Source organism: Hemitrygon akajei, chromosome 30, assembly GCF_048418815.1.
Source record: "Hemitrygon akajei chromosome 30, sHemAka1.3, whole genome shotgun sequence".
Taxonomy (NCBI): Eukaryota; Metazoa; Chordata; class Chondrichthyes; order Myliobatiformes; family Dasyatidae; genus Hemitrygon; species Hemitrygon akajei.
The window spans coordinates 8,702,428-8,725,657 of record NC_133153.1 but is presented as its reverse complement, the minus strand read 5'-3'; the positions used below and the strand labels follow the sequence as shown (position 1 = coordinate 8,725,657).

The window sequence follows — 23,230 nt, the reverse complement described above, 5'->3', positions numbered from 1 at the left end:
ATTACTATAGAACTGTCTTATTTCCAGGCAAGAGCTCCTTTCAGCCAAAAAAAAAATAGCTTGACAATAGATAAGGCTGATATATTGTTCCTACCATTGATTTGTCTTCCCATTTATAGTTAATAAATGGGTTTAAGACTGAGAATGCCATTGTCTGCATTTTAATTCTCTATACTTGATTTCACAAAGTCTTTGACAATGAAACGAGCTGCACTAATTCTGAATGCTATTGTTTTGTTGCTTAATCAAGCATTTAAAGTTCCTTTTATATAACCTGTCCCATCTATTGAGAATGGGGCAGGTTGAGGTAATGTCGTTTTGCCCATCATCCAATTAATATAGAATAAAACCACATGTAATTAGTTGGGCTTCCACACCATTTTAGAGTAAAATTGATAAACACAAGAGATTCTTCAGATGCTGGAAATCTTGAGCACCACAAATAAAATACTGAAGGAGTTTGGCAAGTCAGGCAGCATCTATGGAAATGAATAAACAGTCAAAATTTTGGGATTCATCAGGACTGGAAATGAAAAGGGCAGAAGCCAGTAAAAAAGAAGGTTGGGGAGGGGAAGGAGTACAAGTTGGCAAACCAGGTGATGGGGAAACTGGGAGGTAAGAGGAGGTAAGAGGGGCGTGAAGTAAGAAACTGGGAGGTGATAGATGGAAGAGGTAAAGTGCTGGCGAAGTAGGACTTTGATAGGAGAGGAAACTGGACCATGGAAAAAAGGGAAGGAGGTGGGTCCTCAGAGGGAGGTGATGAGCAGGCGAGAAGAACAGAAGGGGTGAGAAAAGTATCAGACTGGGGAATAGAAAAAGGGAGAAGTGGGAGAAATTACTGAAAGTTTGAGAGATTGATGTTTGTGCCATCAGGCTGGAGGCTAGCCAGACTGAATATGAGTGTTGCTCCTCCAACTTGAATGAGACTTCATTGTGGCAGTAGAGGAAGCCATGCACCAACACGACAGATTGAGAATGGGAAGTCGAATTGAAATGGGTAGCTACCGAGATCCCACATTTTGTGGTGATTTGAGCAAAGGCACTCAACAAAGTGGTTCCTCTGAGGTACATTGGTTTTGGGTGAAGTAGAATGGAATGTGCAGGCTAGGTGGAATGAAAAGAGGAAAAATGACCTATCAGAGTGAACTAATCTATTCTTTCTGCAAAGTTATGGTTCCTCCAAAGCTGTATAAGGATGGCAGGTGACCATTTATAAAAGCACCAGCAGATGGCGCCCAGTGATAACATGTGGATCAGGATTTTTTTGTATTCAACACAAGTGAGGTTGTCATTTATTTTCCTACAGATTTTTGCATTAAGTAAGTTACTATAGCAACATTGCTGGGCAAGAGCTGTATGCATAAATTGTGTAAGCAGCAAAAATTGTTGGAAAATTGGTGGAACAGGCTGTAATTTCTGCCTGAAAATCAGGTTTTCTGAGACAGTTTCTCAATAACACATGCTGACATCATTGATTTATGAATGTAATAGTTAAAACTGCAAAAGTTTTTCTTATTAATTAGGAATTAATATTTTTACGTAACAATGAGATATCTTCATAGGTGGTTCATTTTGGTAGGTCAAATATGGCAGAATGCAGTATTAATGGTAAGACTCTTGGCAGTGCGGAGGATCAGAGGGATCTTGGGGTCCGAGTCCATAGGACACTCAAAGCTGCTGCACAGGTTGACTCTGTGGTTAAGAAGACATTCGGTGCATTGGCCTTCATCAACCATGGGAATGAGTTTAAAAGTCGAGCGATAATGTTACAGCTATATAGGACCCTGGTCAGACCCCACTTGGAGTACTGTGCTCAATTTTGGTCGCCTCACTACAGGAAGGACATGGAAGCCATAGAAAGGGTGCAGCGGAGATTTACAAGGATGTTGCCTGGATTGTGGAGCATGCTTATGAGAATAGGTTGAGTGAACTCAGCCTTTTCTCCTTGGAGCAGTGGAGGATAAGAGGTGTATAAGATGATGAGAGGCATTGATTGTGTGGACAGTCAGAGGTATTTTCCCAGGGCTGAAATGGCTAGCATGAGAGGGCACAGTTTTAAGGTGCTTGGAAGTAGGTACAGAGGAGATGTCAGGGGTTAGATTTTTATGCAGAGAGTGGTGAGTGCGTGGAATGGGCTGCCGGCAACGGTGGTGGAGGTGGATACAATGGGATCTTTCAAGAGACTCCTGGATAGGTACATGGAGCTTAGAAAAATAGAGGGCTATGGGTAACCTTGGGTTACTCCTCAATACCAGAAGCCTGGACTGACACCTTGCCCTATTGTCCTGTTTATTATTTATTGTAATGCCTGCACTGTTTTTGTGTACTTTATGCAGTCCTGTGTAGGTCTGTAGTCTAGTGTAGCTTTCTCTGTGTTGTTTTCTTACGTAGTTCAGTCTGGTTTTTGTACTGTGTTGTGTAACACCATGGTTCTGAAAAACATTGTCTCATTTTTACTATGTACTGTACCAGCAGTTATGGTCAAAATGACAATAAAAGTGACTTGACTTGATATGTTCGGCACAGCATTGTGTGCTGTAGGTTTTCTATGTTTCTATGTCTTCAATTAATCTTGTAAAGAATTTTTAATATAGTAATGAAATAGCATGCAAGGTTAGTTATGTTTAGATCATAATTGGTAAAAGGTGAGTTAATTTATTAGGTACAAATTGAACAGATATAACTAATTTATTGAAATTACAAGTGGGTTTAAACTATTTTTCTTTATATTACAAATTGGTATTTCAGTGGCTTGAATGGTTTAAATTTTATTTAAACTTCATATTTTCAAGAGGTTATAAATTCTGCGCAAGTCAGTACTTGTGATGTGGTACACTGATGCATGAAGGTTTTTGGGTATGTTTGTACACTTTTATTTGATGTTTAGAGAGGAACTAGATGAGGAAAGGACAGTCTGTTCAATCCTTTGTCCTCTTTAGTAGGATTGCTGTGCCTCACTTTTTCTTTTATTATTGCAAGTGCCTTGGTTTTCATGGGGGAGACCAGAGAAGTCAAGAATGGGGCCCATACTATAGACATTTTCTCTTTTGCAGCACAAACTACATCCCACAAATACGTTTGATGATTTTTTTGTTAAAGGAGGATTCAAAGCTAGGACAAGAGGGAGAGAGTATTATTTCATTGTGAAATCTGCACCAGAATGATGCCTTACATTATTATCATGAAATAGGAATATTAAGGAGTGATTTGGAAATAGAATGTCTTTGTAAATTAGCTTTCAGTGGGTCAACAGTAAGATGTAGTTATGTATAAGTGGTTATGGGAAGCATAAGACAGGTGTGAGAGAAAATAATGAGGAGGAAGATTACCTAGAGCTTTCTGAGATTTTCATATGGGGACTTTCTTGTTTCTGGCTCACAAAAACATTTGGATTAAATACACAATAACGTAATACATGGAAGCATGAGGAGGCCATTCTGCCTCTCAGAAATCTTCCAGCATTCACTGAGACCATGGCTGATCCTCAGCCATAACTCCACATTGTCCTACTAGGCTATAATGTCCTTTCGTTCAAAAATCTTCTGATTTTAGCCTTGAATATATGACTGATCATTCAGTACTCTTGAGGTCAAAAGGTTCACATCCCACCTTGTAATAAATATTTGTTCTTGGTCCAAATAAACAGTCCTTTGTCCTGTGCAGCTATGCTCTGTAATTGCAAACATTTCACAAAGAAGAAACAGCTGCTCGACATTGACCCTGATGGTCCCTCTTGGAGCCTTAGTACACCTCGGTGAGATTTCTCTCATTTTTCAAAACTCCCATGATTATAGGCCATGTTTTCCTCAATCTATCTTCACAGGCCAACTCCCAGGAACATAATCTTAATTGTATGTTGCACTATCACAAAGGAAAATATATTTTTCTTCTGGTATAGGAACTAAACTGTACAAAGTCATCCAAAGGTTGCCCCTCTAAAGTTTTGGAAAATCTCAGTAAGAATTCTTTTCTGCCCCGTGAACATTAGCTCCAATATGCTAATTATCTTTTACATTGCTGCAATTTGTGTCTAATTTTTTCACTTTTTTAATAAAATGATCTGCTTTTATCCTAGTTCTACTAAAATGTATTTTTCTACATATTGTATTCCTATTTTAGAAATTAATTTGTGTAAAACTACAATAATCTTATGTCAGATAATTTGGATATCCCACTGATTCAACATGTGGCTCACCAGATAATAGTTCCTATGCACTCTGCCCAGTCACTGGGGTCCTGGTTCATGTGATGCTTTTTCACAACCAGGGTCCAGTTTCTGGGCTCTCTGTAAGCTTGCCTGATTCCTCAATTTTTTTTTTACAGTAGTGCTTAACATCTAAAAAGGTGAATTAAAAGTGTGTTGATGTCATAGGATCATAGAACACTACAGCACAGAAACGTTCCTCCAGCCCATCTGTATTTCGGCCGAGTCCCATCATCTTCACCCAAACCATAGATCTCCATACCCCCCTCATCCACATACTTACCCAACCTTGTCTTAAATGTTGCAAAATAACATCCATTATTCTAGAAAGTCTGCTTGTCCATCACTACCTAAGTCATGCGCATGCTGGATTGTTGGGAGTATTACTGTATGTGGGCATAACAGGCAAAGTCAGCTTTTCTTTCCAGTCTCTTATTGCCCCTGAGCAGACTGTGAAGGCCAATCAAGCCCGTGACAGTCTTAAGAGTTAACCGCTGGTTGTCAGTCTGGAGTCACAAGTAGGTTACATCAGGTAAGTGTGGCAGACTTCTTCCTCTGAGAAACATAAATGAACCAGATGAATTTTAACAACATCATTGCATATTGGATATATCAAAGAATAATTGTTTTTGTTTTAATTTCACATTATTAAAGCGATTTAAAAAATCAACCATGATGGAATGGTGGAGCAGACTTGATGGACCAAATGGCCTAATTCTGCTCCTATGTCTTATGGTCTTACTACCTAACATTTAAATTCTGCAATTGTCTTGGTTTTACATTTTGGATCTTGGAGTTATCAGATTATTAATTCAGACTTCTGGGTTTCTACCATTATACCCAACCTTTGCCTGTATTCTTAACCTGTCTGCTTTTGAATTTGTTCTTAGTGTGTAGACCACAGCTCAGTTTCCCACATAGTTTCTGGTCATTAGTAGATTTGGATGTATTATACTCTTCCTCCTAGTTAATGAGATGTAAATTGAACAGAACAGAACTCATTTTTGATCCCTGCAGCATCCCAGTAGTAGCTGTCTGCCAACCTGAAAACAAAACTAAAAACTAAATTTCTCTTGCCTTTTGTTCTTTAACCATCCTTGTTATGTGAATTAGGGAGCTAATTAGCGAGCTACAGAGTTGTACAATTGAATAGCTCAGAAACAGACCTGTCATATATAATCAGAATCAGGTTTAATATCACCAGCATATGTTGAGAAATTTGTTAACTTCGCAGCAGCAGTACAATACAATACATAATAATGGAGTAAAATACTGTAATTTACTGTAAATTATAATACACACACACAGCACCCCTGGTCAAAATTTCTGTTACTATGAATAGCTAAGCGAGTAAAAGAGGACCTGATTTCCAAAAGGCATAAAGTTAAAGATGACACATTTCTTTAACATTTTAAGCAAGATTACTTTTTTATTTCCATCTTTTACTTTTTCAAAATAACAAAAAAGGGAAAAGGGCCCAAGCAAAAGTTTGGGCACCCTGCATAGTCAGTGCTGTGGCAAGTTTCACAGCTTGTAAACGCTTTCTGTAGTCAGCTAAGAGTCTTCCAATTCTTGTTTGGGGGATTTTCACCCATTCTTCCTTGTAAAAGTCTTCTAGTTCTGTGAGATTCTTGGGCCGTCTTGCATGCACTGCTCTTTTGAGGTCTATCCACATATTTTTGATGATGTTTAGGTTGGGGGACTGTAGGGCCTTGGCAAAACCTTCAGCTTGCGCCTCTTGAGGTAGTTCATTGTGGATTTTGAGGTGTGTTCAGGATCATTATCCTGTTGTAGAAGCCATCTTCGTTTCAGCTTCAGCTTTTTTTTTACAGACGGTGTGATGTTTGCTTCCAGAATTTGTTGGTATTTAATTGAATTCATTCTTCCCTCTACCAGTGAAATGTTCCCTGTGCCACTGGCTGCAACACAAGCACAAAGCATGGTCGATCCACCCCGGTGCTTAACAGTTGGAGAGGTGTTCTTTTCATGAAATTCTTCACTCTTATTTCTCCAAACATACCTCTGCTCATTGCAGCCAAAAAGTTCTATTTTAACTTCATCAGTCCACAGGACTTGTTTCCAAAATGCAACAGTCTTGTTCAGATGTTCCTTTGCAAACTTTTGACACCAAATTTTGTGGTGAGGACACAGGAAAGGTTTTCTGTTGATGACTCTTCCATGAAGGTCATATTTGTGCAGGTGTCGCTGCACAGTAGAACAGTGCACCACCACTCCAGAGTCTGCTAAATCTTTCTGAAGGTCTTTTGCAGTCAAACTGGGGTTTTGATTTGCCTTTCTAGCAATCCTACGAGCAGTTCTCTCGGAAAGTTTTCTTGGTCTTCCAGATCTCAACTTGACCTCCACCATTCCTGTTAACTGTTAATTTCTTAATTACATGACAAACTGAGGAAATGGCTACCTAAAAAATGCTTCATTATCTTCTTATAGTCTTCTCCTGTTTTGTGGGCATTACTTAATTTTCAGAGTGCTAGGTAGCTGCTTGGAGGAGCCCATGGCTGCTGATTGTTGGGACAAGGTTTGAGGAGTCAGGGTATTTATAAGGCTTTGAAATTTGCATCACTTGGCCTTTCCTAATGATGACTGTGAGCAAGCCATAGCCCTAACAAACTAATTAAGGTCTGAGACCTTGGTAAAAGTTATCTGAGAGCTCAAATCTCTTGGGGTGCCTAAACTTTTGCATGGTGTTCCTTTCCTTTTTTTCACTCTAAAAACTAATCTTGCTTAAAATGTTGAAAAGAATGTTTCATTTTTAACTTTATGACTTTTGGAGATCAGTTCATCTTCTACTCACTTAACTATTCACAGTAACAGAAATTTTGACTGGGGTGCACACACACACACACACACACACACACACACACACACACACACACACACACACACACACACACACTCACTCACTCACTCACTCACTCACTCACTCACTCACTCACTCACTCACTCACTCACTCACTCACTCACTCACTCACTCACTCACTCTATTTTAATATATATATATATATTTATATAAAATATGTGTGTGTGTATTATATATATATGTATGTGTAAATATGTAGTACAAAAAATAGAATAAGAAATAGCGAGGTTGTGTTCATGGGTTCAATGTCCATTCAGAAATTGGATGGCAGAGCAGAAGAAGCTCTTCTTGAATCATTCAGGCTTCTGTACTTCCTTCCTGATGGCAGCAATGAGAAAAAGGCATGCCCTGCATGATGAGGGTCCTTAATGATGAATGCTGCCTTTTTTTTTGAGGTATTACTCCTTGAAGAAGTGCTGGATACTATGGAGGCTGGTGCCCATGATGGAGCTGGCTAATTTTACTAATCTATGCCAACTGTTAAATACTGTTCTCATTTACTGTTGCTTGATTGTTATCCTTTCTGCCCTGGTGATCAGGTTATCTGGGTACTTTTTAAATGTTGTGAAAATAGGTAAAAGGTACAAAGTCTAGATGGGATCTGTGGAAGAATTTTTCATGCAGAGATCAGTTGAAATCTGGAATGCACTGCCTCGACCACCCACACTGGCAGTGTGTTCCAGATTCCAATCACCCTTCTTTCTCAGATCCTCTGTAAACCTTTTACCCCTTACCCTAAACCTAAGCCCCCTAGTTTTAGGTACCTCTGTTGTACTGAAAACTTTCAATCTTACAATCTACCTTATTAATGCCTCTATTAATTTTGTATATTGCTACCATGTACCCCTTCAGCCTGTTTCACTCCAAAGAAAACAAACCCTGTTTGTCAGCCTTTCCTCACAACTGGAAAAAGTCCATCACAGGCAAAATCCTAGTTAATCTCCTCTGCACCCTCTCCAGTACAATCACAACCTTCCCTACTGTGACAACCAGAAATCTGTACAGTACTTTAGCTGTGATCTAGCCAATATTTTATACATTTGTACTATAACTTCAGTGCTCTTACAGTCTATGCTCTAGCTAATGAAGGTAGGCATCTTGTATGCCTTTTTTATCACTTTGTATACCTAGAATCTTTGGGTTGGGTCACAAATGTCCCTCAGTTCATCATTACTCCCTAAGTTCCTACCTATTATTTCTTGAATAACTACATGCTACAGTTTAATATTTGGTATCTGAGATATTTTGCAGAGAATTGTAGTGCATTTTTCTATTGACAAGTAACCTGGTTTTAATGGCTCTTTAAAACTGGTACCATTAACAGCTACCTCAGGTTACTACAGTATTTGCCAGTATATTTTGTTGTTCGTGTTCAGTGTATTTTCATAGCTTTTCAGTCTTTCTATAAATAACATATCCAAAGATCTTGCTCAGAATACTCTCAATATCTGCCAGAATTGTTTTCATTGTTGTTCAGGCCAATGACTTCTATATTTATGAATTCTTTCATTTCACTTTGCACATTTTCTCTACCTTATTTTGGTAGACTGCCAAAATTGTATTTGCATTATCTGCTGTAAATGCTGCAGACTTACTTTCAAGTCAGTGCCTATTGACAACACCAATAAGAACTGTGGTAAATTCACACTTTCTCTCTTTTCTGCACCTGCAGTCAGTATTGAACCTAGGTCTCTGCCACTGTTACACAAACTGCTCTGCTAGCTGTGCTAATGTGCCACCCTGGTAACCATTGAACTGGAGTTGGTTTTAAAGTTCAAGAGCTTATCCCCATTACCGAATGAAAAGGAAATCAGTTGCAGATGGTAATTTGCACTGTTAATTCCTGCAGTGGGAAATGAGTGAGTTTCATACATTTCCCATGGAAGTATTGCAGGACAGAAGGACTTTTGTGTACAAGTTCAAGGACCCTGAAGGTGGCAGCACAATCAGATAAAGTGGTTAAGAAGATATTTAGGATACTTGCCTTCATTTGCTGAGTAATGAAAAATGAGTACGGAGGTTAAGGCAAAACTTTACAAAGCATTGGTTAGACCACAGCTGGGATACTGTGTGCATTTCTTGTCGCCACACTAGAGGAAGGATGTGATTACCCTGGGGAGAATGCAGTTATTATATGTTGTTTTCCTTGGTAAACTAAATTATGGTAGGCCATATACAATAGATATGAGGAAACTTTTCCCTAAATCAGAGAGGTCTAAAATTAGAGGAGATAGATCTGCAGTGATCCTGACTGCAGTTCACATATCACCAAAGGCAAACATCTAACAAGCAGCAATGTATTGAGTGCCATGATTAAAAAACAACCAATCTTGACACCTTTCACATTCTTGCTAGGTACTTTAGGCAGGCTAGCTTGAAGAAATCTTTGCCCATTTACCATCAGCACTTTGTATCAGGGGTTCCAGCACACTCGATCACTTCTATATTACCATCAATAATGCTTCCCATCCCATCCTGAGACCACATTTTAAGAAATCTGATTATCTGCCTGTCTTATTCCTACTTGCATACAGGCAGCGGCTGAAGAGCAAGGCACCAGAGATAAGACAGCAAAATGGTGGTCATGGGAGTAGTTAACAACATTGCTTCAGGTTGGTGGACTGGGCTATGTTCAAGGACTCATCAGAGGGTCTGAATTAATATGCCACTGCTGTTAAGGACCCTTACAAAGGTGTGTCCCCATAAAATCATTTAGAGTCTTTCCCAACCAGAAGCCATGAATGAACCAAGAGATCTGCCATCTTCTGAGGGCTAGATCAGTTTTGATCAGGTCTGGTGACCAAAGTACAAAAAGTTCAGGTATGATCTCCAGAAAGCTATCTCAGATGCGAAGTGGCAATTCAGGACCAAACTTGAATCACAGAAGGATGTCTGACAGCTGTGGCAGGGCATAAATGCTATCACCTCCGACAAAGCAAAACCAAGCAACGTGTGACAGCAAGGTTTCGCTCCCTGGTGAGCTTAATGCCTTTTATTTTCATTGTAACCGATTGAACATGGATTCATCTTCCAAGAGCCCCCACAGATCCCAATTGTTCGTGATTTTAGTCTCTGAGGTTGAAGTGAAAGCATCCTTAAGGAGGGTGAACCCAGGGAAAGTATCTGGTCCCGACTGTGTTCCTGGCTGAGTACTGACGACCTGTGCTAATCAACCGGCTGCAGTTTTTACTGACATCTCTAACTCTCACTTTGGCAGTCTGAGATACCCACTTTCTTCAAGCAGATTTCAATCATGTTGCTGCCCAAAAAGAATGTGGTAACCTACTTCAGCGACTATTGTCCAGTTGTACTTAAATCCTATGTGTGATGAAGTGCTTTCAGAGGTTCATCATGAAAGACCTCAACTCCTGCCTGAGAAGTGACTTAGGTATGTTCCAATTTGCCTGGGGGGGGTAACAGGTCCACAGCAGATGCCATCTCATTAGTTCTTCACTCAACCCTGGAACATCTGGACTGCAAAGGTGCTTTTTAAAGATGCTCTTTATCGATTTTAGCTCAGCTTTCAAATGAGATAAAAGTAAATTTATTATCAAAGTGCAATTTTTGTCACCATGTCCTACCCTATGATTCATCTGCTTGCGGGCATTCACTGTAAATACAAGGAAATTCAATAGAATCAATGAAAGATTCCACAGACCAAAGCAGACAAACCAATGGTAAAAGACAACAAATACTGCAAATACAAAAAAGAAAAAATAAATAAAATATCAAGAACATGAATTGTCGAGTCCTTTAAAGTGAGTCCGTAATGTGTGGAATCAGTGCTTTGTTGGGGTGAATGAAATTAGCCCCTCTGTTTCTAGAGACTGATGGTTGAAGGGTAATAACTGTTCCTGAACCTTTTGGTGTGGGACCTGAGTCTCTTGTCCCTCCTTCCATATTGCAGCAGCAAGGAGCGAGTGCAATCTGGATGATGGATACTGCTTTCTTGTGCCAGCATTCCTCATAAATATGCTCAATGGTGGGGAGGCCTTTACCTGTGATGTACGGTGCAGTATCCGCTACTTTTTGTAGGCTTTTCCATTCAAAAGCATTGGTGTTTGCATACCAGTCAGTATACTCTCCACCATGCACCTATAGAAGTTTGAATAAGTTTTAGATAACGTGCCAAATCTCCGCAAACTTCTTTGTAATGGCAGTTACATGCTGGACCCAGGACAGATCACTGAAATGATAATGCTATGGAATTTAAAGTTGTTAATCTTCCCCACCCTTGGCATGATCATGTCATGTCAGGTCACTTGGTGTTTCATGGTTGCAGCCAAAGTGATTGGTGAATGTAGAGCAGTAGTGAAGCAATTAGTGCGAAGCTACTACATCTCAGAGTATTTCAGATTATGGAGTACTATTCTGGCGTCCTCTCTAAGAAATTTCAGTAAAAGTTTTATTCCCCGTGTAATTGGTGGATTTTACCCAGGAGCGGTCGAAAGACATGCCATTTAGGTTAAATAATCACTGTAAGATTGTACCATGATTACGTTAGGGTTAATCGGGTTGCTGGGGTGATGTGGCTCCAAGAGCCAGAAGGGTCTACTCCACGCGGTATTGCTGAATAAATAAAAATAAAAAATAGAATGCTGCCTGCATGGAACTTAGTAAGGCATTCAGCATGGTCTCTCAGAGGAGGCTGATCTACAAGATTAATATACATGGGATTCATAGTGACTTGGACATTTGGATTGAGAATTGGCTTTCCCATAGAAGACAAAGCGTAAGGGCTGATAAATTTTATTCTGACTGGAAGTCCATGGAGGAATCTGTAATGGGATCTCTGTTATTTGTGATATGCTTATGAATTACTTAAATGAAAACATGAATGGATGGGTGGGTTGTAAGTTTGAAGATGACATCAAGATTGGTGGCATTGTAGAAAGTGTATAAAATGGCCAAAGGATACATGGAGATATAGGTCAGTTGCAGATGTGGGCAGAGAATGGTAGATGAAGTTTAATCTGGGCAAGTGTGAGGTATTGCACTTTGGGAGATCAAATATAAAGGCACTTAATGGCAGGACCTTTAACAGCGTTGATGCATTAGTGTCCAAGTCCATGACTTCCTGACAGTGTCTGTTGATAGGGTGGTAAAAGAAAGTGCAGGCAAGCTTGCCTTTAGTTGTCAAGGTGTTTAGTTCAAGACTCAGGAAGGTATGTTGCAGCTTTATAAAACTCTGGTTAGGAGGCATCTAGAGTATTGCATTCAATTCGACATAGGAAGGATCCGGAGGCTTTGGAGAGGGTGCAGAAGAGGTGTACCTGAATGCTGCCTGGATTAGAGGACATTGACTATAATTGAATTGCAGTGACTTTATTACTTTCATCCTTCACGTACATGAGGAGTAAAACTCTTTACGTTACGTCTCCATCTAAATGTGCAATGTGCAATTTATAGTAATTTGTAATAAATAGTATGTACAACAGGATAGTCAATATAACATAAAAATACAATTGTATCAGCGTGAGTTAATCAGTCCAATGGCCTGGATAAGTCTGAAATTGCAGAAATTAGCAGTATACTGTAAAGTTGGAATGGAGCTCGCACCACGGCTGCTGTGTGCGACACCATCTTGAAGGTATAAGGAGAGTATGGACAAACAAGAGTTGTATTCTCTGGAGCAACAAGCTGAGAGACCTGATAGAAGCATATAAAATTATGAGAGACATAGATAGTGGATATCTTTTTCCCAGGGTCAGGTTCTGAAGGAACTAGCTGGAGAGATTGTGGAGGCATTAACAATGATCTTTAAAGATTCGATAGATTCTGGCATTGTACTGGATGACTGGAAAATTGCAAATGTTACTCCGCTATTTAAGAACAGTGGGAGGTAGCAGAAAAGAAACTATAGACCTGTTAGTCTGACATCAGTGGTTGGGAAGTTGTTGGAGTCGATTGTTAGAGATGAGATTATGGAGTACCTGGCGGCACATGACAAGATAGGCCAAAACCAGCATGGTTTCCTGAAAGGAAAATCCTGCCTGACTGCAATTTTTTGAGGAAATTACAAGAGGGTGGACAAAGGAGATGTAATAGATGTGATATACTTGGATTTTCTGAAGGCCTTTGACAAGGTGCTGCACATGAGGCTGCTTAGCAAGATAAGAGCCTATGGAATTACTGGGGAGTTACTAGCATGGGTGGAGCATTGGTTGTTCAGCAGAAACCAAAGAGTGGGAATAAATGGATTTTATTCTGGCAGGCTGCCGGTTACCAATGGAGTTCCACAGGGGTTGGTGTTGGGACCACTGCTTTTTGCGATGTTTGTCAATGATTTGGACAATAGGATTAATGGATTTGTGGCTAAATTTGCCAATGATACAAAGATAAGTGGAGGAGCGGGTAGTGTTGAGGAAACAGAGAGTCTGTATAGTGACTTAGATAGTTTAGGGGAATGGTCAAAGAAGTGGCAAATGAAATACAATGTTGGAAAGTGTACAGTCATGCACTTTGGTGAAGAAATAAACATGCAGACTACTATTTAGATGGGGAGAGAATTCAAAATGCAGAAATGCAAAAGGACTTGGGAGTCCTTGTGAAGGATACCCTAAAGGTTAACTTCCAGGATGAGTGGGTGGTGAAGAAGGCGAATGCAGTGTTGGCATTCATTTCTACAGGTATGGAATATAAGAGCAGGGATGTGGTGTTCAGGCTTTATAAGGCACTTGTGAGACAACACTTCGAGTATTGTGTGCAGTTTTCAGTTCCTTATTTTAGAAAGGATATACTGACATTGGAGAGGGTTCAGAGAAGATTCACAAGAATGATTCCAGGAATGAAAGGGTTACCGTATGAGGAATGTCTGGTTGCTCTTGGGCTGTTTTCCCTGGAGTTCAGGAGAATGAGGGGGGAATCTCATAGAAACATTCCAAATGTTAAAGGGACTAAACAGATTAAATATGGCAGTTATTTCTCATGGTAAGGAGTTTAGGACAAGAGGGCACAACTTCAGGATTGAAGGACGTCCATTTAGAACAGAGATACGGAGAAACGACTTTAGTCAGAGGATGGTAAATCTGTGGAATTTGTTGCCATGAGCGGCTGTAGAGGCCAAGTCATTGGGTGCATTTAAGGCAGAGATAGGTAAGTTCTTGATTAGTCAGGGCATCAAAGGGTATGAGGAAAAGGCAGGGGAATGGGGATGATTGGGAGAATTGCATCAGCCCATGATTGAATGGCGGAGCAGACTGGATGGGCCAAATGGCCTGCTTCTGCTCCTATACCTTATAGTCTAATACTAGAAGGCATACAGTGAAGGTGAGAGGGATAAAGTTCAAAGTTTTTTTTTATAAGTGTGTTTGCCTAGAATGTGCTGCCAGGGCTGGTGATGTAGGCAGATAGAACAAAAACATTTACTAGGCTCTTTTATAGGCACATGGTTACACAGAGAATTGATTGGTATGGACCATGTGCAGGCAGAATAAATTAGTGTAATTAGGTATCATTAGCTTAATTAGTTAGGTGCAATATGGTCGGCCAAAGAATCTATTTCTGTGCTATTCTGTTCGATGTTTTAATGAGCAGAGAATGCCAAGGTGAAAAAATTCTTCTCATCTTTGTACTGAATGTCTTGAGTAAATTATTTTAAGACTGTGGTCCCTGGATTTGAACAACCCGGCTAGGAGAAGCAATTTGCCCTGACATGCCAGTTAGAATTTCGTATATTTCAATGACCTCGCCACTCTTTAATCTAAATGCAAGAGAGTGTTGGTTCTATGCAACATTGTCCAGGCATTGAGTGCCTTATTTGTTGGGGAGTTGCAAAATGAATTGGACATTGTGCAATCAACAGCAAATAACTCTACTTCTGGTAATTGTTGAAGTAACTGAAGATGATTAGGCCGAGCTAATGAAGAACTTCTTCAGTGATGTCCCAGAGGCTAAGCTGATTGGCTTATATCAACCACAGTCATCATCTTTGTACTGGTTGTAATTTCAGTAAGTGTTTTCTCCTGTTGACTTCAATTTTATCAGGGCTTCTTGATACCACACACAGTCATTTATTGCCTTGATGTTAAGAGCAGCTAGTTTCACTTTGCCTACAAGTTAGCTTTTTTATTTGTATTGCCTCATTATGAAATCTCAGTAAAGCCACAAGACGTCCACAAACTTTTATTTATTTCGCCACATTTTCTGGATTTAGGACATAATGTTTACATTACTATTTGTGCTGCTTTTTTTGATACATCAAACATTTGAGTGGCACTTTCTTCCCTTAGTAATACTATGCATTTGTTAATATTAAATTGTGTGTCAACGCATAACTGATCTGAATACATCTGTTAATCCTCATCCTCTGCACTGTTCTGTTACGTATTCAGGCAACAATAAATATATGTGAGTTAGGCAAGGGTTTTTATAACAAATAACACGTTTATTAAACACTGAAAACAAACCCCCCAAAAGTAAACAAACACTAACGTAACCGGAAATCAGCTGCTGTGTGGCAGCTTAAACAGTTCTTAAAGCGATGTTGCAAAAACAGTTGTTTAAAGCGATATTGCCAAAAGTTCAAAATGCTCAGTCCATTTAAAAGGAGAGACTTTTTAAGGCGATTTAAATTCTCTTCCACGTCGTTCTCCTTCAATCCCCGGCGTTGAACTCTTCCCACGAAGAATTTTATGAAACGTAACGGTTTAAAGGCACTGACCTTTCCTTCCACACTATTCTCAAATCCTTTCTGGTCATCCCAGGGATTAACACAAGAATAGTCAACGAAATCCTTCCGAATGAGGATCACACAAGGTCGAAACCATTCCACCGTCGAAATTCGATTCTCCTCGATCTTTAACTCCCAAACTTTTATCTTCACTCTCCACAGTAAAGAAACTGCTGGCAATGACCTTTTAAACTTTAGGCATTAGATAAAACTTCATTTTTCAACTAAACTGCATCATCACATTAAATCACGCAGTGGCATGAAGTCAGCTTGGCAAATCCAGCCACGAACTGCCCAACCCCACAGGGAGGGGTCCTCCTCTTATACCCTGTAAAAAAAACCTGTCACATGACCTCTACTGGCGGGAAAATGACGTCACTCCACCATCACAAGACCATTACCTCAAGTCCAGTATAACTTCAACCCCAGTCACGTGACAAGGGTACTACTGTCACGTGTCACGAGTACGTAACAGTTCCCATTCAGTATTACCTACAGATCTGACATGTACAACTATTTTCAGTATTCAGATTACTCATGTTGATTTGGCCAAAAGTAGAGCTAGAATGTCACTTCTATTGACCTTAATTGGATATTGTTTATATGAATTAATTTGTAATTGAGCTTCTTGTTTTTATTACATTTAATAGGAAGTTTTTTTGTACATAATTTTAATACAGTTTTCCAAGATTTTCAGAGTTCCACTATCTTCTTTTGGTTTTGGAACTTCGTTAGACTGGTCTACCCTTTATAAATTTAGGATAACACCACAAAGATACATTTGCCACTTTCTCTGTAAAATGGGTTCCCAACTTAGGGTCCATGTGGTCCCATACCTCAGTGGCCTATGGCATAAAAGGTTGGGAACCCCTGCTTTAGTATAATTACCATTTTAGTCACTATTGTCACAACTATGCTTGAATCTTGTGTTTGGAATTGCCCTTGCTGAATGTACAATTGATGAGACATCTTTTGAGAACACAACAAATTAACATTTCAAGCTCGATGATATTTTTTTTGACAATTTTATTTTTCTCTTAACAGGTATTGTAAGATCTACTGAATGTAGTAGATACTCTGCATCCCACGAAAAGAATGTAGAGAAGCTTCAGGACAGAATGAAGGTCTATTGAGGACAGAATGATTATACTAAGTGAATGGGAAAGCACAAAGCAGATGGAACATAATATGCGAAAACTGTGATGTCATGATACATTGAAAGTGCTGATATTCAGAGGGATCTGAGTGTTATGCATCTAACACTGAAAGTTATTATGCAGGTTTAGCAAATAATTAGGATGTCATAGGGTATGTTGCTTCATTTGGAAGTAGATTTATGTGCAAGTGCAGAAACATCTTATACCAATTAGGCCGATGGTGAGAACATGAAACACTGTAAATAGACTTATTCACCTTTCACAGGAAAGGATATTCTTGAGATGGAGGGAGTGTAGTAAAGAGGAGACACAAAAGATTGTAGATGCTGAATGATCTTGACCTGAACCAGACCCAAGCCAGAAGCTGTGGACTCTTTATTCCCCACTCTGACTGTTTACTTCATCTCACTTGCCTATTACTTTCCCCTGTGTCCCCTCCTCCTTCTCTTTTACCTCTGATCCACTCTCGTCTCCTCTCCCATCAGATTCCTTCTTCTCCAACCCTTGACCTTTCCCACCCACCTGGCTTCAGCTAGCACCTTCCAGCTAGATTCTTTCCCTCCCCCCACCTTTTTTATTCTGGCATCTTCCCCCTTCCTCCTCAGTCCTGATGAGGGGTCTCAGCCTGAAACTTCAACTATCTATTAACTTCCATAGATGTTGCCTGACCTGCTGAGTTCCTTCTGTACTTTGTGTGTGTTATTTTGAACCAGGAGATTCCCTCTACTGAGGGCTAGATCTTGGCATTCAAGACCAGTGATCTAATACTCTACAAGAAGTCCAGGTACAACCTACAGAAGGCTATTTTCAGAGTGCAGAAGCAATTCCGGTTGAAGTTAGTGATGAAATTAGGTGCACGTCAGTTCTGGAAGAGTTTGCAGGCCATTGCTTCCTACAAGACAAAACCAAACAACATATGTGACTGATGCTTCACTCTCACATGATCTTAATGCCTCTTATGCATGCTTTGAAAGGGAGAATAAAATTACACCTGTGCAAATCTCTAGCATCTGGCGAGCCTATGATCTGTGTATCAGAGGCCGATGTCTGAACATCTTTCAAGAGAGTGAATCTTCACAAGGCAACTGTGATGAATACTTTGAGAGGTTGGTCATAGCTTGGATTAATTCCTGCAGAAGCAAGGACCTGGACCTACTGCAATTTGCCAACCACTGCAATAGGTTTACTATGGTTGCAGTTTCACTAGCTTTCCACTTGGTGTTTAACCACTTGGACAAGATCAACACATATGCTAGGCTGCTGTTTATTGACTGCAGCTCAGCATTCACCATAGTACTAATGAACAATCCTAAAAGCCTGAGTTCTGTGCCTCCCTTTGCAACTGCATGCTAGGCTTCAATCATCAAGAGACCACAGTTAGTGCGAATTGGAAATAACATCTTCTTGCTGATAAGCAATACCAGCGCAACTCAAGCATGCGTGCTTAGCCCACTGCTCTACTCTCTCCACATCCATTATAGTGTGGCTAGGCACAGCTCAAACACCATCTATGAATTTGCTGATGATGCAGCTGTGTTTGGCAGAATCTCAGGTGCTGAGGAGGAGCTGTACAGGAGTGAGAGATTGGCTGGTTGTGTGGTTTTGCAACAACAACCTTAAACACAGTATAAGTAAGACCAGGGAATTCATTGTGGACTTCAGGAAGTGGAAATCAAGGGATTATCACATCAGCCTTCAGTGAAAGGTCAGCAGTGGAAAGGTGAGCTGTTTAAAGGTATCCTGTGTGTCAACATCTCTGAAGGTCTATCCTGAGCCCAACATATTGATGCAGTTACAAAGAAGACACAACAGTGGCTATATTTCATAAGGAGTTTGAGGAGATATGGTATATCACCAAAGATTCTGGCAAATTTCTGGAGATGTACTATGGAAAGCATTGTATGTGGTTGAGTCACCATCTGGTATTGAAAAAAGCTGCAGAGTGTTACAATCTCAGTCTGCTTCATCATGGGCACTAGCCTCCTCAGCATCGACGACATCTTCAAAAGGCAGCATCCAGCATTAAGGACCCCCCCCCCCCCCCAACCCCAGTCACTTGGATGTGCTCTCTTACTTCTTCCATCAGAGAGGAGGTACAGAACTTGAACACACACAATCATAGTTTTCGGATTAGTTTTACAGGAGCCTGAGGAAATGCACTCAATGCTTTAGGAAGGTCAGATTTTTTGAATGGATAGTGACTCAACCCATGAGCACTACCGCACTAATTTTGGCCTCTTTTTGTACTTGTTATTTAATTTCATTTTTCTTTTATATACAGTATACTACTTACTGTAATCTATAGTATACATGTATTTCTCTGTACTGCTGAAACAAAACAACAGATTTCATGCATACGTCATTAATATTAAACCTGATTCTGATTTTGATTATCATTTCATTCCATAGATGCTTCTTGGTCTGCTGAGTTCCTCCAGAATTTTGATTAGAGTGTAGCAAACGCTCAACTGTTTGATCTCTGGGGGCATAAGAAGAAATTTTATGTGTGTGTGCGCGTGTGTGCGTGCGTGCGTGCGTGTGCACGCGTTCACAACCCTCCACGAAAACAGAGGAGTGCCCCAAAGAATGAAGGACAGTTCAATGTTACAACCCAAAACCTCCCCCTCCCCTTCCTCCCACGCGTAAGCAGCAGCAAAGCAACAACAGCATAGCAGAAGGGGAAGGCAAGATGACATTGGCATGCCAGTATAGATTTGATAATGTGATGCAGATGTGGTTTTAAAACAAAAGAAGAAGATTATCTTTATTTGTAATATGTACATTGAAATGTGTTGTTTGTGTCAGTGATCAACACAGCCACACTAAGCGTCACATGCTTTTGGTGCCTACAACTTACTAACCCTAACCTGTATGTCTTTGGAATGTGGGGGGAAACCCACATGGTCACAGGAAGAACGTACAGACTCTGTACAAACTGCAGTGGGAATTGAACCCAGATTGCTGGCACTGTATAGCATTATGCTAACCGCTACGCTCAGTGTTACCCCATGCTTGTGTTGTCTTGAGGTTCGTAATGGTATGCTTCCTAAGTTGTAACTGAATTACTTTTTCAGGACATCCTGGCGTATACAAAATACCTAAGTGTTTGGTGAAAGTATCAGCATAGAAGGGTTAGTGTATATGTGTAATTAACATGAAGGGTCTTGTTGTCTGTTTTTATGCCACTGACTGCATGACTCAATATTTGGGAAGCAAAGCAACATAACGTATAACATAAGCTGCAACTTGCTCTGTTCCAGGAAATTCTTAGTTGCAGTTTAGTCTTACAATTTTATTTGCAAACCTCTTCTTAGAAATGATTATGAAATTTGCTTTGATGTGCAAGAACAGCTACTTTCTTAAATATGTATTTTGTATGGGGAAGTGAAAGGAAGCTTTCCCTTCCATAAGCTGCATTCTGCTATGTAACAATTTATAAGCCTGCTCTCTGGTTTCAAGTGTTAGATACAGAAATTCTTATTTATATATGTGGTCTTTTACATTGGTTTGATTTGAAAGATTAAATTTGATGTTATATGTTCTTTCATAACTTATAACACTTCTGTTTCCCCTACACAGCAGTAGGGCCATGTGTATTTTCACGTGTTTATTCACAAAGCCTGAAATGTTTTGTGAGAGGAATGTATTTATAGTATTTTTATTTTCAGTCAGGTTGGCTGATTAATCTCAATTTTTTCCATAAGCAGAAAATTAAAAACAACATCTTGTGGCTTATCTTTGGCTTGCTGTGTTTGCACATCTTTTGGATGCCTTTGGCTTTTTCCAATCTGCTTTGTGCAGTGAATCATTGTATGTGTCCAGCATCACGGTTTAACCTTTTCTAAATTCATTGCGGATGTCTGTTTGAAAAATCAGTCAGTGCTTGTGTAACTTACGTGTTTTTTTTATATAAATCTAATTGTTCCACACAGTAGAAGTGGTAGAGGCAGGTTTGATATTGTCGTTTAAAAAGAAATTGGATAGGTATATGGACAGGAAAGGAATGGAGGGTTATGGGCTGAGTGCAGGTCGGTGGGACTAGGTGAGAGTAAGCATTTGGCACAGACTAGAAGGGCTGAGATGGCCTCTTTCTGTGCTATAATTGTTACGTGGTTATATGGTTAAATGAAGATTTGGAGGAAGCAGTCATAGAAAGTATTGTAGGAAGGTAGTCCATTATATCTGCACTTGGTGTCTGAGCAGATTTTGATCATTTAGATTCAATCAAAAGAACACACCAGCATACAGTCGATTAATTCCTCAATCGATAACTATTAGAAACTGATACACATTTTTATAGTATTGTGTAACTTAGGTGTTTTTTTTATATAAATCTAATTGTTTCCAGTTTTATTTGGCTATTTTTGGTAGTGTTCTAATTTGTTCTGTATTTCACTTAAATACATAATTTGTTACTGAGTTAAGCAGTAGTTTGACTTTTTTTATACCTTTCTATTTCCATGAAACTTTGGCCAATTGGGGTAGCCGCTTAATTTGGCCAAAAGGTACTGGTCCCAATGTGTCCCAATTAACCAGAATCTACTGTAGAGTTTGCACGTATAGTGCCAGAAGCAGAGCATATGCTGAACTGTCAGTCTTTATGGCCTGTCCACTTTCACTGGACTAATGAAACATCCAGTAGACACCAAAAAGAAGAAACTCTATTAATCATAAGCTTTCCTTTTATTTTTGGAGTCTAACTTCTTTTGCATTGCTTTAAGCCTAATAGAGCTTTTTGTTTGCTCCAGCCAAATGCTTGTTAATAAGTTTCAACTGAACCTCCAGTTTTGACTGTTAATACCAAGCCTTTTGTGGGTCAAAATATTTGAGATTGAGACATCCTGTTCCTAGCAACTTATAGATATCACTGGCTAATGAACTTCAACAGTGTTTTCAGAACTAAACTACCTCAATTTACAAAGCATGAAATTCACTAAATAAAGCAGAAATTATAGAACTACGAGAATAACCTCCCATCAAAAATGTCAATGTTTTGTTTATTCTAATTTTAAAGGGGCTTGCTACATTTCTATTCACTGAAAAAAATTAAAGGCTATTAAAAATAACTTCACTCATCTCAACACTTGAACTGAATTCACAACCTATTGAATCACTTTCACGGAGTCTACAGTTCTTGTTCTCATGAATTATTTATGTGTTTATTTATTACTATTTGCTTTCTTTGTATCTGCACAGTTTGTCTTTTGCACATTGGTTGTTAGTCTTTGTGTGTCATTTTTCATTGATTCTATTATATTTCTTCTACTGTGCATGCCTGGAAGAAAGGATAGGGGTATGGTGACATATATTTACTTTGATAATAAATTTACTTTGAATGTTGAAGATTTAGACAGACCATTGTGTCTTTCACTGAACTGATGATCTTTTGGAAGGACTTGATGTTTGTCTCATTATGCATCTCTTGGAACAGCCTGTAGATCAGAGACTTCTCTGTTATGCAGCTGCTTAAGTTGAACCCTCATAAAGACTCTTACGTCATTTGCTAGGCTTTCTTGGAAAATGGACAGCACACAAAGATGTAGGGTGTTATGTTACCAGTATCACAGTTTCCAGGTTTGTGTACTTTGGGAGTGAGACTCTGACTCTGCAGAAGAGGATCTGACAGGGAAGGCCCGACTTGCAAAGTGAAACCTTAACGTTTGTTGGTAAATTCTGGCAATGAGGCATTTTGCCAGATAGTTTTGACAGTCTTCTTGGGAAGCCATTCCACAAAATCTATTGTGTCCTTTTCCTGCAGGATGTTCCATGTTGACCACTACCTGATGGACTTTGGTCAAAGGGATTTTCCATAGAATCTTGTGAAGCACAGGTATGCGGCAAGGCCCAAGTAATTGGAACCACCTCGTCTGGCACCAACAATCATGGTCAAAGTCACTTACATCATGTTTCTTCTCCATTCTGATGTTTGGCCTGAACAACAACTGAATCTCGTGACCATGTCTTCGTGCTCTTATGCATTGATTGGCTGATTAGATATTTGCATTAACAAAAAGGTCTACCTAATGAAGTGGCCACTGAGTGCATATGTCCAAGCTAAAGATGATTATGTTATCTATGCACACGAAAGCTTTGATCTGAGTGTCCCAACTGCCTGGGTTATCAACCCTCAAATATCCGTATCCTTCCTGATGAATTCAGCAAATGGTTCTGTGGGACTCACAAGCAAGGGAAGAGGGACAATTTTGCCTGATTTGAGATCTCACGGAGAAGCTTTATATTTCCCACTTGTCAATTTGGACTTAACTATTCATGTCTGTGTAAAACAGCTGGATCCACTTTTCCCCTCCCCAAAGCCAATT

At 39.6% G+C, this 23,230-nt stretch overlaps 1 protein-coding gene across 10 annotated transcripts in view; it reads left to right on the top strand.

The window, feature by feature from the left end:
- Positions 1-23,230, top strand: part of arnt2 (aryl-hydrocarbon receptor nuclear translocator 2) — a 383,517-nt gene that overhangs the window by 55,110 nt on the left and 305,177 nt on the right. The gene's annotated exons all lie outside the window — the stretch shown is intronic.